Source organism: Mytilus edulis, chromosome 5 (genome assembly GCF_963676685.1).
Source record: "Mytilus edulis chromosome 5, xbMytEdul2.2, whole genome shotgun sequence".
Classification (NCBI taxonomy): domain Eukaryota; kingdom Metazoa; phylum Mollusca; class Bivalvia; order Mytilida; family Mytilidae; genus Mytilus; species Mytilus edulis.
In genome coordinates this window covers 79,880,523-79,896,127 of record NC_092348.1, presented here as the reverse complement: position 1 = coordinate 79,896,127, position 15,605 = coordinate 79,880,523, and the positions used below count along the sequence as shown (strand labels likewise).

The following is a 15,605-nucleotide window of genomic DNA, read 5'->3' as shown; positions in this document are numbered from 1 at the left end:
AAAACAAAGAACATAAATATCATATCAATGTCCTGTCCACATGAATCAGGAAATTGTGATATAATCATAAATGATACTTAAATATGCATCTGTGAGATCTATAGATGTTAGCTCTCTCTCTCTATATATATATAGATAACCATCCCTAAGAATTACATCTAAACAAAAGATAAATGGTCCTGCTCCAAATGCTGATTAGCCACAAGCTAAGCTTGTTTGAATTATTCAAATAGGTAACAGGCCTTGAAGACCCATCTTTCTTAGAAACTAAGAAAATATATAGGAAATAAACTGATTTTCCAATGATCGATCAACCTCTTAAATAGCTCCCTTAGCTATCAATTTTTGGACTTCTGAAATTATTTCATCCTTATGAAAGGTGAAATGTATTATATTCAAATATGTGGTACATCACTAAAAATAATTTTATAACCATTTCTTATTAAATCTAATATCAATAGATCATTAGTAACATTTTCCAAATCATAGTATTTAAGTTATCTACTGTATATAGCAACTGGTTGAGAAATGTGACCTCTTTGAGATTCTCTGTTCCCTTTTTGGAAACCTCTCCCTCTCAATGCAGGGAATTGCCTACTAGTATACGCCCTGTTGACCAACAGAGCCTCCACAGTTAAAAGACTGATATTGCCTTTCCCATAACAGCTGGGAGTAAAATAATTGCTAGACCTGGAACCTCTTCCAAGGAATCTAGAATTTGCTTTAGAATCTTTGTATAATCACCAAGTTTGCTTCATGCAATCATAACTAAAAACGTAATAAATCAACTATCACATCAGAATTACAAATAAGTTTTATCATCTAGATATTTCTGAGCATCTCCTATGCGTTTAAATAGAAACCCATGGTCAAACAAACAAATAGAATTTTACAATAAAATCCTCAACAAAAGGGGTGATGATCAACCCCTTCATAAAGTATCTCTGGGTTTCCTGCATCTTTGAAACCACATAGTGGGCCTGTCTAGGCAGTGCCATTTCAATCCTGTTATTTATCCTAGACACACTAGGATTCTCACAGTTCTCAGGGTGATAGTATTACTCCTCTATGAACTTGATATTTTCCTGATTTGATATTTACTGACATGGTAGTATTATTAACAGTCACAGAAAGTCCAGAAGAAAACTTAGACACAGTTTTCTGCCTTTTTAAACAATTTTGGGATTTTCCAAGCAAAATCATGATTAAACTGTTCAACAAACAGGATGAGATAATGGACCATTAATCTCACTAAGAGAAGCCTTAAAGGCTTCTGAAAACCTTAATGCAGGATCAAAAGACGTATCAAAATTCAGTTCCGGCTGGACTATCATCAGCCATGGCACAAACTCCAAAAGGAGGTACATGAACAGTATCATTACAGTAGTTCAGATCAAAATTAGAACTAAATCTTCATAAAAGTAAGCCTTTAATGGCAAAATTCGAATAAAGCAGCAGGTTTCTTTACAAACTCTGCTTGAGTTGAAGGCAGAGAAACTGTCTCAAACCTCATGATTCATACATGTTCTTTACTACATTAATAAAAATGAGTCAATGCATCAATATGTATTGTACATGCCTATCTTAAATCTCAACAGCACTATCTTGAGAAAAATTCACAAATGAAGGAGATTTTGAAGCTACTGTATACAAGTAGCACTAGATTTTAAAAACTTACTTTTGACTCGTTCTGTTGCTTTGTCAATTATTTCCAATTGCAATGCCATTATGATCTTTTATAAAACTACTAGGTTTTATAAATGTTTAAGAAGAGGATTTATTCAAAATACCTCGTTTTCCTATTAAATTTATCATCTTTAATTTCTAAAACAACTCAGAGGTGATGAAAATCATAGCCATCACCCTTGTAAGTGTAAACATAATTCTAAACATCTTGCAAAAGCAATACATTTGCATAATCAAATTCAGCCATTGTAATAAAATAATGTGTACCTGTGCAGGTAAAACACGTGTAAATTCTGAAGAGAACTCACAATCTTCAGGTGAATAGAAATACTTTTAAATATCTACCTGTTTAACAAACAGGAGCAAATGTGCTGTACATCGTACTAAGGCAAATACTTATTAATGAATATATAAAATTGTCATACATCGTAGACAATAAAAATTTTAATTAATTTCCATCGACACTTGTAATACATCGTAGACAAGAATTTTTTAAATTCATTTCCATCAACACTTGTCATACATCGTAGACAATTGAGGAATTATTATTTCTAATTAACAAAATAACATTAGAACTTGTCGTACATCGTAGACAAGTTAAATGTAACTTTAGTAACTTTCCCCTAAATCTTAGATAAAAATAAAATAACTTAAAAGAATTCAAGTGAAGTGTTCACTTCACACCCTCTAGAAAAATAATGACAAGTTATTATGGAACAGGTGCTTATATACTAGGGTCAAGGTCACTGGCCAGCTATTATAGTTATAGTTTGTTTCTTTAAACAGAGATATTACATGTAAGCTTCACCCCTCATAGAGAAGTTAAGCTAATTTATTACTTGAGACCGAAGGCGAAATATGAATAAGAATCATTTGACCTTCTTATATAACGTACATTTTAATTCTTTTATACTTTGACATTAAATCAAAAAGTGTTCTTTAAGATTGCTGTAGAAATCAATGGCTTCCACGGTTAATAGTTATTTTGTCATTTTCTTACATGATAATGACTTCTGACATTTAAAACAATTTCTTAGCACAGAAAAGTTGAATTATATAATTTCTTCTTTTTTTTATACAATCAGAGCAGTTCATTGACAGTGTACTTTAAACTTGCATCTTAAACTAGAGGCTCTAAAAAGCCTGTGTCGCTCACCTTGGTCTATGCGCATATCATAAACAAAGGACACAGATGGATTAATGACAAAATTGTATTTTGATGATGGTCATGCATTAGTAGATCTTACCTTACTGAACATTCTTGCTGCTTACAATTATCTCTATCTAATAAACCTATGAATATATCCTAGTAGTTAAAATCTTTTGTAAAAATTTACAAAATTTACAAAATTTATGAAAATTATTAAAAATTGACTATAAAGGGCAATAACTCCTTAAGAGGTCAATTGACCATTTTGATTAAGTTGACTTATTTGTAGGTTTTACTTTGCTGTACATTATTGCTGTTTACAATTTACCTCTATCTATAATAATATTCAAGATAATAACCAAAAGCTACAAAATTTTTCTTAAAATTACAAATTCAGTGGCAGCAACCCAACTAAAGGTTGCCTGATTGGTTCTGAAAATTTCAGGTCAGATAGACATTGATCAAACGAACAACTGTTTCCTGTCAGATTTGCTCTAAATGCTTTGGGTTTTTTTTAGATTTAAGGTGGTACCCAACACCTTCAACGTTTAGCTGATTTTACAGAGTTATCTCCCTGTAATGTTAGGTACCACCTTAAAGTCATAAGAAACCTCAAATCAAAAAAAAATAATGCATATGATTTTAATAACTCAATGGATAGTTTTCATTATAAAACTTATGTACATATACTTTTTTCTGAAGAAAATTCTTTAATTTATTCATATTTAGAAGAAGTTTACTTTATTTGAATAGCTTCCTTCCAGCAAGCAATTCCCCCGACATATTTTCCGTATGCAAGGTGACCTCAGTGTGACCCATCTCGTAAAAATCCGGTGACCACAATACGCATGGATGTCCTTAAAATAAACTATTATCTGAATTTACATGTTAAACACGTGCTCAATTTCCATGCTTTTTTGTTTATTTTTCGTGAATTGTTGACAAACAGGTGACAATCGTTAAACTTCGGCTTGAAAACACGAACTTTAATTACCTGCCATATTTTCACAACAACACTGACCGATTGAAAAAAAAATTTGACAATTATACGAAATTTACACGAAAAAATGATAAATTCGAGCACAGAAGACTAAGTTTATGATGTTTGTATGCATCGGTTCAAGAATTGGACGAACATTATTTTTCACCGGTGACTCGTTTCTTATGACTTTAAGCTAAAAACTGCATTTTACCCTATATAGTATTTTTAGCCATGTCCGCCATCTTGATGAGCAAGCCAGGTCATCAGACACATTTTTTAAATTGGATACCCTAATGATGATTGTGGACAGGTTTGGTTAAATTTGTCTCAGTAGTTTCAGAGAGAAGATTTTTGTAAAATATTACAAAAATTTAAGAAAGATTGACAAAAATTGACTATAAAGGGCAATAACTTGTTAAAGGGTCAACTGACCATTTTGATCATGTTGACTTTTTTGTAGATCTTACTTTGCTGAACATTATTGCTGTTAACACTTTATCTCTTTTTATAATAATATTCAAGATAATACCAAAAACGCCAAATTTCCCTAAAATTACCAATTCAGGGGCAGCAACCCAACAACCGGTTGTCAGATTCATCTGAAAATTTCAGGAAAGATAGATCTGGACCTGATAAACAATTTTACCACTGTCAGATTTGCTCTAAATGCTTTAGTTTCAGAGATATAAGCCAAAATCTATGTTCTATTTTTTGCCATGGTGGCCATCTTGGTTGGTTGGCCGGGTCACCAGACACATTTTTTTAAACTAGATAGCTCAATGATCATTGTGGCCAAGAATGGTTTAATTTGGCCAAGTAGTTTCAGAGGAGAAGATTTTTGTAAAAGTTAACACTGACGACGACGACTGACGACAGACGCCGGACGCCACATGATGAGAAAAAGGGAGACCATTCAAAAGGTCATGGTTTTTTTCAGCTGGATTAATATGAAGCATAGCAATGTCTTATTATGTGGGTACAATCTTAAATCTTGTATTGTGTTTAAGATTTTTTTGTAAAAGCAAAACTAGCTTCTAAGCATTTCAATTGAATTTTTTTTTATTTTCCTAAGAGTACAAATGACTAACCTTTCACACTGATTCTAAAACAGGATGTATCAGATGTTTTTTCCTTTATTGGAATATCTGGAATGTATATAATATAAGAAAACTGAATGTTTAAAAATATTCAGGAAACATCAAAACAAGGGGAAAAGATAATATTTGTATTCCAGAAAACACAATAAATCAATAAAGTTTAATAAGTTGATTTGACAGATATCATATGCTTTTGTAAATCAATGAAACAGCATTACAAAAACACAATCATGCAAAAACAGTTAACTACTGGTATAGGATATCAGTTATCTGAATTCTATATTTTTCTTTGCAAAGTGTGGACAATTTTTGTTGCAGAATTTATAGTCCTTTTTGCAACAATTTATTTTCACATCTTTTAAACATACATGTAGTAGGTCACTGTCACAGTATTCATATAAAACATTTCAAAGCTTCATATTTTCAGCAAATTTTTCTAATATTAGGCCCAAAATAATAATGGTTTTTAGAGTTAATGGTGTAATAGAAAGTTTCATGGGCTAAATGATTAAATTTTATTATGGTTAAAAAAAAACATTCCCCCTGTTTTGTAGTGAGTAAAATTTCTGATAATGTACATAATATTGTTTTTTTTTATCTACACCTGGCACTTTAAGGTTGAGTTTTTCAAATCCAAAAAATAATATCTGATATTGTAAAGAAATCAACATTAGTTAAGTTACTTGCAGGATAAAATAGACATACGGTGAACAAGACAGCACAACATACAACAATTATAGTATATTATTAGCTATAATTATAAATTTGTCCCAAATATAAACAAGTTATACATTAAAGTCTATCAAAGATCTGCTGTCAACACAAATTCTTCAACAGGACAAAAACAAAATTGTTGACTAATTCTATCTGTAAACAGCTATGTCAGTTACTTAAAGTCAGTTTAACTTTAATGATTGTTAAAATATTGATTTGTTCACACTGGAAATCTGTACCACCTTGCAAGAATTAAATCTAAAGATTTTTTTAATTTCACAAATTAAATAAAGATAATTATAGACACGATTTTACATTCAGGTAAAATAACCATCTGCCAGGAGTATACAGTATTTATATTTCACCATTCCAAGCTGCAACTATACTAAGCAATTGAGTCAACAAAGATTTCCTTTAGAAGAAAAATTTTCACAAAAAATATCTATAATTTCAATAAGAAAATCCTGAAATTCTTGAGATTATCATTTAAAAAAAATCTTTTTTTTAAGCAAGAAATAAGTTCAGTAAGAAAAAATGATAATGGAATACAAAAACTTGTTAACTCTCTCTGAACAAAATGATTAAATGACGAACAGAAATAATACCTCTCACAATAATGGGTACTGCTATTTTGCATGTTGCATGTTGCATGTTGCGTGTTGCGTGTTGCGTGTTGCGTGTTGCGTGTTGCATGTTGCATGTTGCATGTTGAATGTTGACTTAAAGGATAAAAGTTAATTCTTTATTTACTTTAAACAATACAGTTTATCAGTATAATATGCATAAATATACAGTTTACCAGTTGTATAGCGTTAACATACACATAAATAACAAACGTCAGAAATATCAGTCACATATTATACAGTTTGTGAGTTTCAATAAAATTGAGAAAGAAAATGGGGAATGTGTCAAAGCGACAACAGCCCGACCATAGAGCAGTCCACAGCCAAAGACCACCAATGGGTCTTTAATGTAGCGAGAAACTCCCGCATCCAGAGGGGTCCTTCAGCTGGCCCCTTAAAATATGTATACATGTACTAGTTCAGTGATAATGGACGTCATACTAAACTCCGAATTATACACAAGAAACTAAAATTTAAAATCATACAAAACTAACAAAGGCCAGAGGCTTGGGACAGGCGCAAAATTTTGGCGGGGTTAAACATGTTTGTGAGATCTCAACCCTCCCCCCCTCCAAACTACATATAATAAACATAGGTCTAAAATATTATTCCTGCACTTAAATGCATAGAGTAAGTACTTTCCTAAATTACAGAGTTCCTTAGTGTTTTTAACAGAAAGCAATTGTACTAATTTATAAGTTGACGGTCCTTTAATATTTCTTGATAAACTTCTTACGTATATCATTATAATTTGTACATTGTAAAATAAAATGAAATTCACCCTCTACTACATTTTATCACACATTATACACATTCTACTATTTCTACTTATTCCATAAAAACGACCAGTTTCAATGCATAGATTATGTGAGGACAGGCGAATTCTCGTTATCCACTTACAAGCTATTACAGGAATACATTTTTGTAAATAAAATTGTAATTCTACATTCTACATTTGACACTATATACTTATATATTCTACCCTTTGGTGATGTTTCAAGCGTGAAATGCAACTCTTGATTAGCTTGATCATATATCCGTTGTTTGGTTGATAGTAAAAAGGAACTATCCAAACAAAGTACCCATTGGTTGTACCAATAATAATTCATACCAAGATCATATAAAATTGTTTTAATACAAGTTGCCCAATTTTTGCATTTATTGCTATTTGCTACTAGTTCTTTGGAACATGACTTTCTAATACAATTTTCACTACCGTGAATTTAAGTTCATAATTTGAGCATCCTAAAATTTCGCTCATATAACAATGGAAATCTTCCTAATTCATAATATACCATTACATTAGAAGTGGACCTCTTGACACCTAGTAATGTTTAACAATAGTCCAAATGAACTTTTTCTACATTTTGGTGCTCTATGAACACCACAAACTTCACAACCATACATTAAAATACTACATACATAAGTGTCAAATAAACTTATAGAAGTTAATTACAGTGTTCAGGTATAAGGATGATGCCTTTTCATCATAACATAGATTTCCTGCCTTGTTCAGCAGTGGTTTTGAGTAATATAAAATTTACAATTATAATGAAATAACACACCAGATAACAAAAAGGAACTACAATATATAATGGTTTACCATTATAAATCCATGTCTCAGTAAGACTAATTTTCCCACCTTTACGAAAAACTACCTTAAATGACATTTTTTTTGTTCATTAAGGAAGTCTTTTCTGTCGTTTTTGTTTGTTGTTGTTTGATTGCTGTTTCAATGACGTCATTCAAAATTATAAAACAATTCATTTTAAAGGGTGTTTAATTAATTTTTATGAGAACAAATTTAGGTATTTTAAGTTTTTACCAGTGTCTGTAAATTTAACTTTTTTTATGTTGAAGTACATGAAGTAACAGAATCTAAAAAATAAAGGCTAAACATTTTAAATATTCATTTGTTAAATGTACACGAGGTTCAATGTTTAGGTTTATATCATAACTAAATGTGTATGAGTCAAATTTATTCTGCTTGGTAACATAAAATGGACCATACATGAACCTATCTGTTGACATAGTGAATACTTCAATTCATTTGAAATTTATAATTAATCTATCAACAAAAGTCATCAAAACTTGGATTCTGAAGACTGATCTATAGTATTAATTAGATGATATGGGATAATTTGATAGAATTTTATGACCTGTTAATTATTTTCAATGACAGAGATTTTCTCTCAACATAGAGATTTTTATATTCGGCTAACATAAATAAACAACTTATCAAGCTAAAGGTGAAATGATCAATTGTTGTATGGGGTCATACAACAATTAAAAACAATTAAAATTAAGGAATGCCCATGTGAAATGGTTTATTTTAAAAAGAAGAAAAGCGAAAGGAAGACAAACTTAAGCTCAATGACAGTATTTTAAACTTGAATTAAAAGACAGATATTGATAAAAGTGCAGACTCCATGATGTATGTCATAGATATAAGGGTGAAAATACGATGACTGATAAAAAAAAATTACAAAAAGTATTTGTATATCCAAATTAAAAATTCATCCAATTTTACAAAAACTGTGAAAGAAATAATGGAACATCATGCAACACGCAACACGCAACACGCAACATGCAACATGCAGCATGCAATACGCAACACGCAACATGCATACTAGTCAATTTCTCACAGTAATGGTACAATACAAAAATTTATGAAAAGAAAACCATAAACTGTTTACAATTATATATACCATTTTCTACTATACAGAGACACTTAATTTCATTAAATGTGAAAATGTGCTCAGGCCAAATAAATCATAATTTATCTGAATATTTATTTTTAATGTCATGAAAAGTCCCTCGACTTCTATGGAATATTTCTAATTAATTGAGTGAGGTTGAAAGTTGATTATATATATAGTTTTAACGGTAATATTTCTCCCTATGCTAACATTGGAATACATCCCGTGGTAATGGTACAATAAATATTGCTTGCACAATTAATTTGTCTGTCTGAAAACATTATTGAAATCATTCTTGAAACTTCATTGTCATTTATAATACCAGATTAATATTTAAATATGATTAAAAAAAAAATGACCACAACTTGATAAACAAGTATTAGAAAATTCTAATGAAACTTTTTCAAAATTTGTAGTAGAAATAAATTCTTAAACTGAATCAAGGATGTTTATCAATCAGGATATTTCAAAACTTATTTTTATTCCATTTTTATACAGAGTGCATTGTAAATTCAACCTATTAGGGGAGATAACCCATACATTAATGAACACAATTTTCTAGCCTTTAAATTAAACCCTTATAATTTTTGACAAAAATCTAATGAAGCATAAACAAATTCCTGCGAATGATGATATTTTCTTTGGATTTTTTGAGAATTTCTTCCCTTTTCTAGTAAAATAAGCCATAGAAAATTGCCTTGAATGTTAACCCCAACCAATGAAGGGGAGATGAGGAAAAAAAGACTGGTTAAGCACCCCCTTTTTCGATGGGTTTAACACCCCTAAAGCCTCCTCCAAAAGTTGTAGGATTTTCCCATGGACTTGTTTTATGTTGTTCATGGATTTTTTTAGCAACAATTTAGTATAATATCAATTTTTTTTCCTTTTGGTATATCATATATCTAAGAAATTACTGGTAATTAGTAACGCAGTAATAAATTCAAAGATATAGAAAAAGTCTAGTATATAAGAATTAAACACATTTACAATAATTTTGATTGTTTTGAAAGTTACAACATCATCTATAAAAACTTCAAATCAATGAGAATAAAGTGTAATAATGCTTACCAGTAAGTAAAACTACTAGATCCTTCAATTCTAATACACAAGCTTGGTCTTTGTAATCCCAGCAATCTTCTCTCAATTGCTTCTTCAAACTTTCCACATAATAATATCAAATAACAATGACGAACAATTAAATCGTCAGGCTACACTCTCCCCCGCATATTAGATCCAGTTACTGTCCAATTTCCTAAAAGAGCTCATATAGCTATCATATTCCTTCCGAAATAGATAAGTTCAAATAGATATTCCAAAAATCATTAGAAGTATTGCCGGCAAGTCCAAACCTGTAATGTTAGACAAAAGATCAATACTATATTGACCAGCCCATGCCAAATAATCAAAACTATCTTTGTGCTTTAGAACTCCTCTCTTTCATAGGCCAATGGCACGAAATAAAGGCTATCTGCTTCGTCAGTTTGTTATAGTTTGTCCAATATACCGTTGAGCTTGTACCGAATCAATAATCCTACAAAGATACAAAACATAACTGGCTCCATTCAAAGAATTCAGTTTATCACAGTATTTTTTTCAATTAATCAATTTCTGCTTGGTGTCTGATAGATGAATTATTAATGTATCTGATTATAAATGACGAGTACATTAATGAATTCATACAATTTGAACAGTAAAAAAACATTTTTTCAGGGTAGTTCATTGATTTCTGCATTACTGATTTTCCAATGACAATTATTCCGATAACAATTATTCCTCTTTAGTGAGATAACAAATTAAACGTTTATATGTGATTGACTAAACTCTGTAGGTGAACTTAATAAGTTAGAAACTAATTTCACATCAGCTTTATCAAACTTTAAAATAATTTTGTATTGACAAACTTTCACATCATCAGCTTTATAGAACTTGACAATCATTTTGTACTGACCAATTCTTTAATTTCACATTTTTAATCAGTTTCAAAATTGGTTGATTTTATTGTATAAATTCTATAAAGTATTGCTCATTATTTTCAAATATAATTGAATTTTCCAAATATTCAAAGATGTTTTTTGTATATGACCTTCAACATCACAGTTCTCATGTTGCACCTTATTGTATCATGTTTGCACACAATGAACAATGAAAACCAGACTTCTTAAAGGTCTTCTATGAGATTAAACACTTTCTTTACATATCGTTTGTCATAATGCATGTCCTTATGCTTAAAGATTCACAAAACATTCACATCAATAGGTGCACAGAAAATTAAGTTTTATTGGAGGGATATTAAATTCATACCTCAGGGGGAGGGTTGAAATCTCAAGAAACACGTTAATCCCGCTGCATTTTTTGTGTCTGTCCTGAGTCAGGAGCCTCTGGCCTTTCATGGTCTTTTTATTTGAGTTTCTTCTGTTATTTTGGAGTTTAGCATGACATCAATTATTCTAAACTAGTACATATTTTTGTTTTGGGGCAGCTAAGGCACACCTCCCACTGCAGGATTTTCTCGTTGTGTTAAAGACCCATTGGTGGCCTTTTGCTGTTTTCTGCTTTTTAATCAGGTTGTTTTCTATTTGGCACATTCCCAATTTTTATTCTAAATTTTATTCTGGATTTTAATAAGTAAGAATGTAGGTGTATATATGCTACTGAGGCAGTAACCATAATGACACAAAAACAACAAAATGCTACTATCGATAAATTTAGCTTTCTACAATAAACACATTCTATACTGAATTTGTCAATTTCTAAATGTTCCTGGGTCTAGAACAATTACATGCCATCAATAACAATTCCCTAATTGACAATAACATTAAGGTTTAGCAAAAGACATTAACCACTGATAACGTTCCAGACTTGGATAAAACTATATAACATTGTATGCTGTGTCTGATGTTTGTCAGATTTATAGTTTATATACATGTCTTTCTATGTTGTGATGCTACACTAATGTTTCAGTTAAGGGTGAAGGTTGGCATCTATTAAAATAAATAAACTTGCTACAGTTGTTTGCACCTGTCCTAAGTGAGGAACCTGAAGTTCAGTTGTTGTGGTTTGTTGATGTGGTACATAAGTGGTTTTTTTTGTTATATACTTTAGACCGTTGCTTTTCTAGTTTGATGATTTTACACTTTTCATTTTTGGGTCCCTTTATAGCTTGCTGTTAAGTGTGAGCCAAGGCTCCGTGTTGAAGACCGTACTTTGAACTATTATGGTATACTTTAACAAATTGTGACTTAGATGGAGAGTTGTCTCATTGGCACTCATTTCCACATCTTCTTATTTCTATGTACTCATATATATGTATGTTGTATATTCAAGAAAGATACTTCAATTATAGTATAAATTCTGTAATAACCATTAGATCAAAGGCTTTCAATAAAATGTCTATATCTTCTCTGGTTTCTAAATGTTATTTGATCAGGTAATCATCAATATGGCATAATGACATCAGATATAGGAGAAAGTATGATAAATTTTTTTTTAATTTGCAAAAATTAGGCATACTGGTACTTCAAAATTTCTACAAATATTGATTTACTTCATAAAGTAGTCAAGTTTGGAGTAATGCAATTTATACAATTTAAGCGTTTTGATGAACAAATGCTAGTGGAAAAGCCTTTATCAGTTAGACTGGAGTAAGTTATGAGCAAATTTACCAATCAAGAAGTGTAATTAATGTCTCTGTCCTAGAAATCAAATCAAAGCATAAGGTATCATGCCATGATTAATCAATGTATTGATGTTGTCTTTTAGCTGTATTTACATGAGTTAGCTATACTGCACAGAGAAACTCTATCAAAGATGGTCATAATGTCAAAATCTGACCACTGATGTCAAAATTTTGACCACAGGTGCAAAAATTTGACCACTTATGTCAAAATCTGATCACTGGTGTAAAATCTTACCACTAGTGTAAAAATCTGACCACTGATGTCAAAATCTACACTGATGTCAAAATCTGACCACTGATGTCAAAATCTGACCACTGATATCAAAATCTGACCATTGGTGTAAAAATCAGACCACTGATGTCAAAATCAGACCACTGATGTCAAAATCTGACCACTGTCAAAATCTTACCACTGATGTCAAAATTCTGACCACAGATGCAAAAATCTGACCACTGAAGTCAAAATCTGACCACTGGTGTAAAATCTTACCACTAGTGTAAAAATCTTACCACTGATGTCAAAATCTACACTGATGTCAAAATCTGACCACTGATGTCAAAATCTGACCACTGATATCAAAATCGAACCACTGCCAAAATCTTACCACTGATGTCTAAAATCAACAGCTCCCCTTACCAAAAGTGATAAGTTGTATGGCTGAATCAAAAATCTTCTACTGACTCATTCAAGGCAAGGGCACCTTAAAACAGGTCCATATTTTAACTTGTTTATCTTAATTTGAAGACTTATTTAGTGAATTCATTGCTAACACTCAGTCTGCATGCAGTAATCCCTGTTTTTTTAAGTACATAATTGTCAAATTTAACAGTACACAGGGAAAGGCTGTGGATTTTTATTTTATAAAATTTCCACTAAAACAACAAAAACAAACATAATCCTTTAATTTTGACAGTTAATAAAAAAAAAAAATGGTATAACAGTTAAAAGTGTGCAATTATTCATATATATTATGTACTTTATACAAATGTAGTATAATGACTTGTACTTGAGAAGTATTTTCATAATTGTCATATGTTTTTGATTAAAATTCTTTTTTTCTGTACTTCATCTCTTAATATTGTGTAAAATTCATTGATCATTAAAGAAAAATATGAAATAGATGACTTTAAAAGGAAATTCTAAATAATGAATCAAAGGCAACACAAAAAATGTTATATAATTATATACTGCTAATTCAGAAATTATTGGGAGGTTTTTATTAATGGGAATGTGACTAGGTGAGTATTGCAATAATAAGAACTTGCATTCTGGTATCTTATACACAGTGGCGGATCCAGAGGGGGGTTCCGGGGTTGGAACCCCCCCTTTGTTAGGCCGATCAATGCATTTGAATGGGGACATATAGTTGGACTCCCCCCCTTTATCCTGGGTTGGGATCCGCCCCTGATACATATTTCTGTAAGTAAATTTTCTCAACAACACAATAATTAATCTTGTATTTTTGTCACTTCTTCATAAATCGCAATAATAAATGCACCCAATGATTTCTGAATTACATTACAATTCATATTACCATCCTGGCTACCATTATTTAGCCTGAGTTCATCTTTTTTTCTGAACAGCACCTTTGTAGCCACATTCATAACCTAAAACAAGAAATTGATTTTTAATAAACACTTATGTGTGAAACTGTCAAAAAATTTTAACACATTTCTGTCAATCAATGATGTACATGTAATTGTCATCAACTTGATATATTATTTAGAATCATATATAGAGGCAGATCCAGAAAACTTTCAAAACATTTCATTATTATTTAGTTATATATTAAGGTCTAAGGTTACAACAAAACACATGGTAACACATGGTATAAAAAAAGTATTTCCAATTTCATTATATTTGAACACTTTGGTGGTTTTGTGGTAGAATGATTGCCTAAACTGCAGGAGGTCTAGAGTTCTAAGTCCTCAGTGCTAAACCAAAGACTTGAAAAATGGTAACTTCTGCTTCTCCATTCAGCATACATATAGATAGGACTAAGAGCAAAGACTGGTTTACTTAGAGTCAGTCAATAATGTGTCCTGGTAGTTCTACATGACTTGGATTGTCTTCCTGGAGAAATTTTGCTTAATATGACCTAGCACTTTAAACATATAACTCATAATGTCAGTCTTGTAAACAGCAGGTTTTTCTGTTCATATCACATTACCATATTTTCATTCTGAAAACGTATCAAATTTGCCACTGGACTTTGAACTGTCATCTATCATCATCAGTTTTCTTTGATATCTGCAAGCAAAAGTGTAAACCATCATATCAAGGTATGAGTGTAAACATATATTGCACCTGCATCAGTGCTATGCAATTTAGTCATTTTTTGTCTACCAGGTTCTTGCATGTTAAAAGATTTTTGGGAACATGAGCTTACTTAACATGCTTCATATATTCTTAGATTTGCTCATTTTGACATCTGAGTGCTGTTGTGCAAACAATTTAAGAACGACACAGATGTTTGGATAATCAAACTTGTTACATTTCCTGTGCCTTCGCCTGCTGAATTTTTCAATGTCTCTTTTAATATGTATTTTGCCAAAACTTCAATCAAATTTCAAATTTTCACGTTTGAAGAATTTGAAAGACTACTTATAAGTCTAAAAGAGATCGAGACATATATATATATGACACATACAAACACATGATAGACAAGTCAACATGCTTAAAAAAAATTGACAGTAATGGTTAGAAATAATATCAGAGAGGAATTTGTCATTTTTATTTCAAAGAAAATGGACCATAAAATACTGTTAGACATCTCCTTCATATGTCACTGTGGATCTGCAACTCTTTTCACAAAATATCTTGTGTAAAATTGATCGTAAGTTATACTGAGATGAGTGTATGACTTACAAGTTTTTTTTGTGAAATGAGCCACAGGATTTTTATATGTAGTTGGATATTTAAAATTTTTAATTTACCCCTAAAAAAATCAACAATTTATATTTAACCTAAAAAAAAT

General features: G+C 30.9%; 1 protein-coding gene across 1 annotated transcript in view; it reads right to left on the bottom strand.

Moving 5' to 3' along the window:
* LOC139525492 (dentin sialophosphoprotein-like) overlaps positions 1 to 10,482 on the bottom strand; it is a 59,841-nt gene extending 49,359 nt beyond the window's left edge. The window contains exons 1-2 of the mRNA XM_071320870.1: positions 10,020 to 10,482; positions 4,907 to 4,963 (exon numbers count right to left, since the gene is read on the bottom strand). The gene's annotated coding sequence lies outside the window, so the exon portion shown is untranslated. The remainder of the gene's footprint in view (positions 1 to 4,906; positions 4,964 to 10,019) is intronic.
* Positions 10,483 to 15,605: the final 5,123 nt, after the last annotated feature.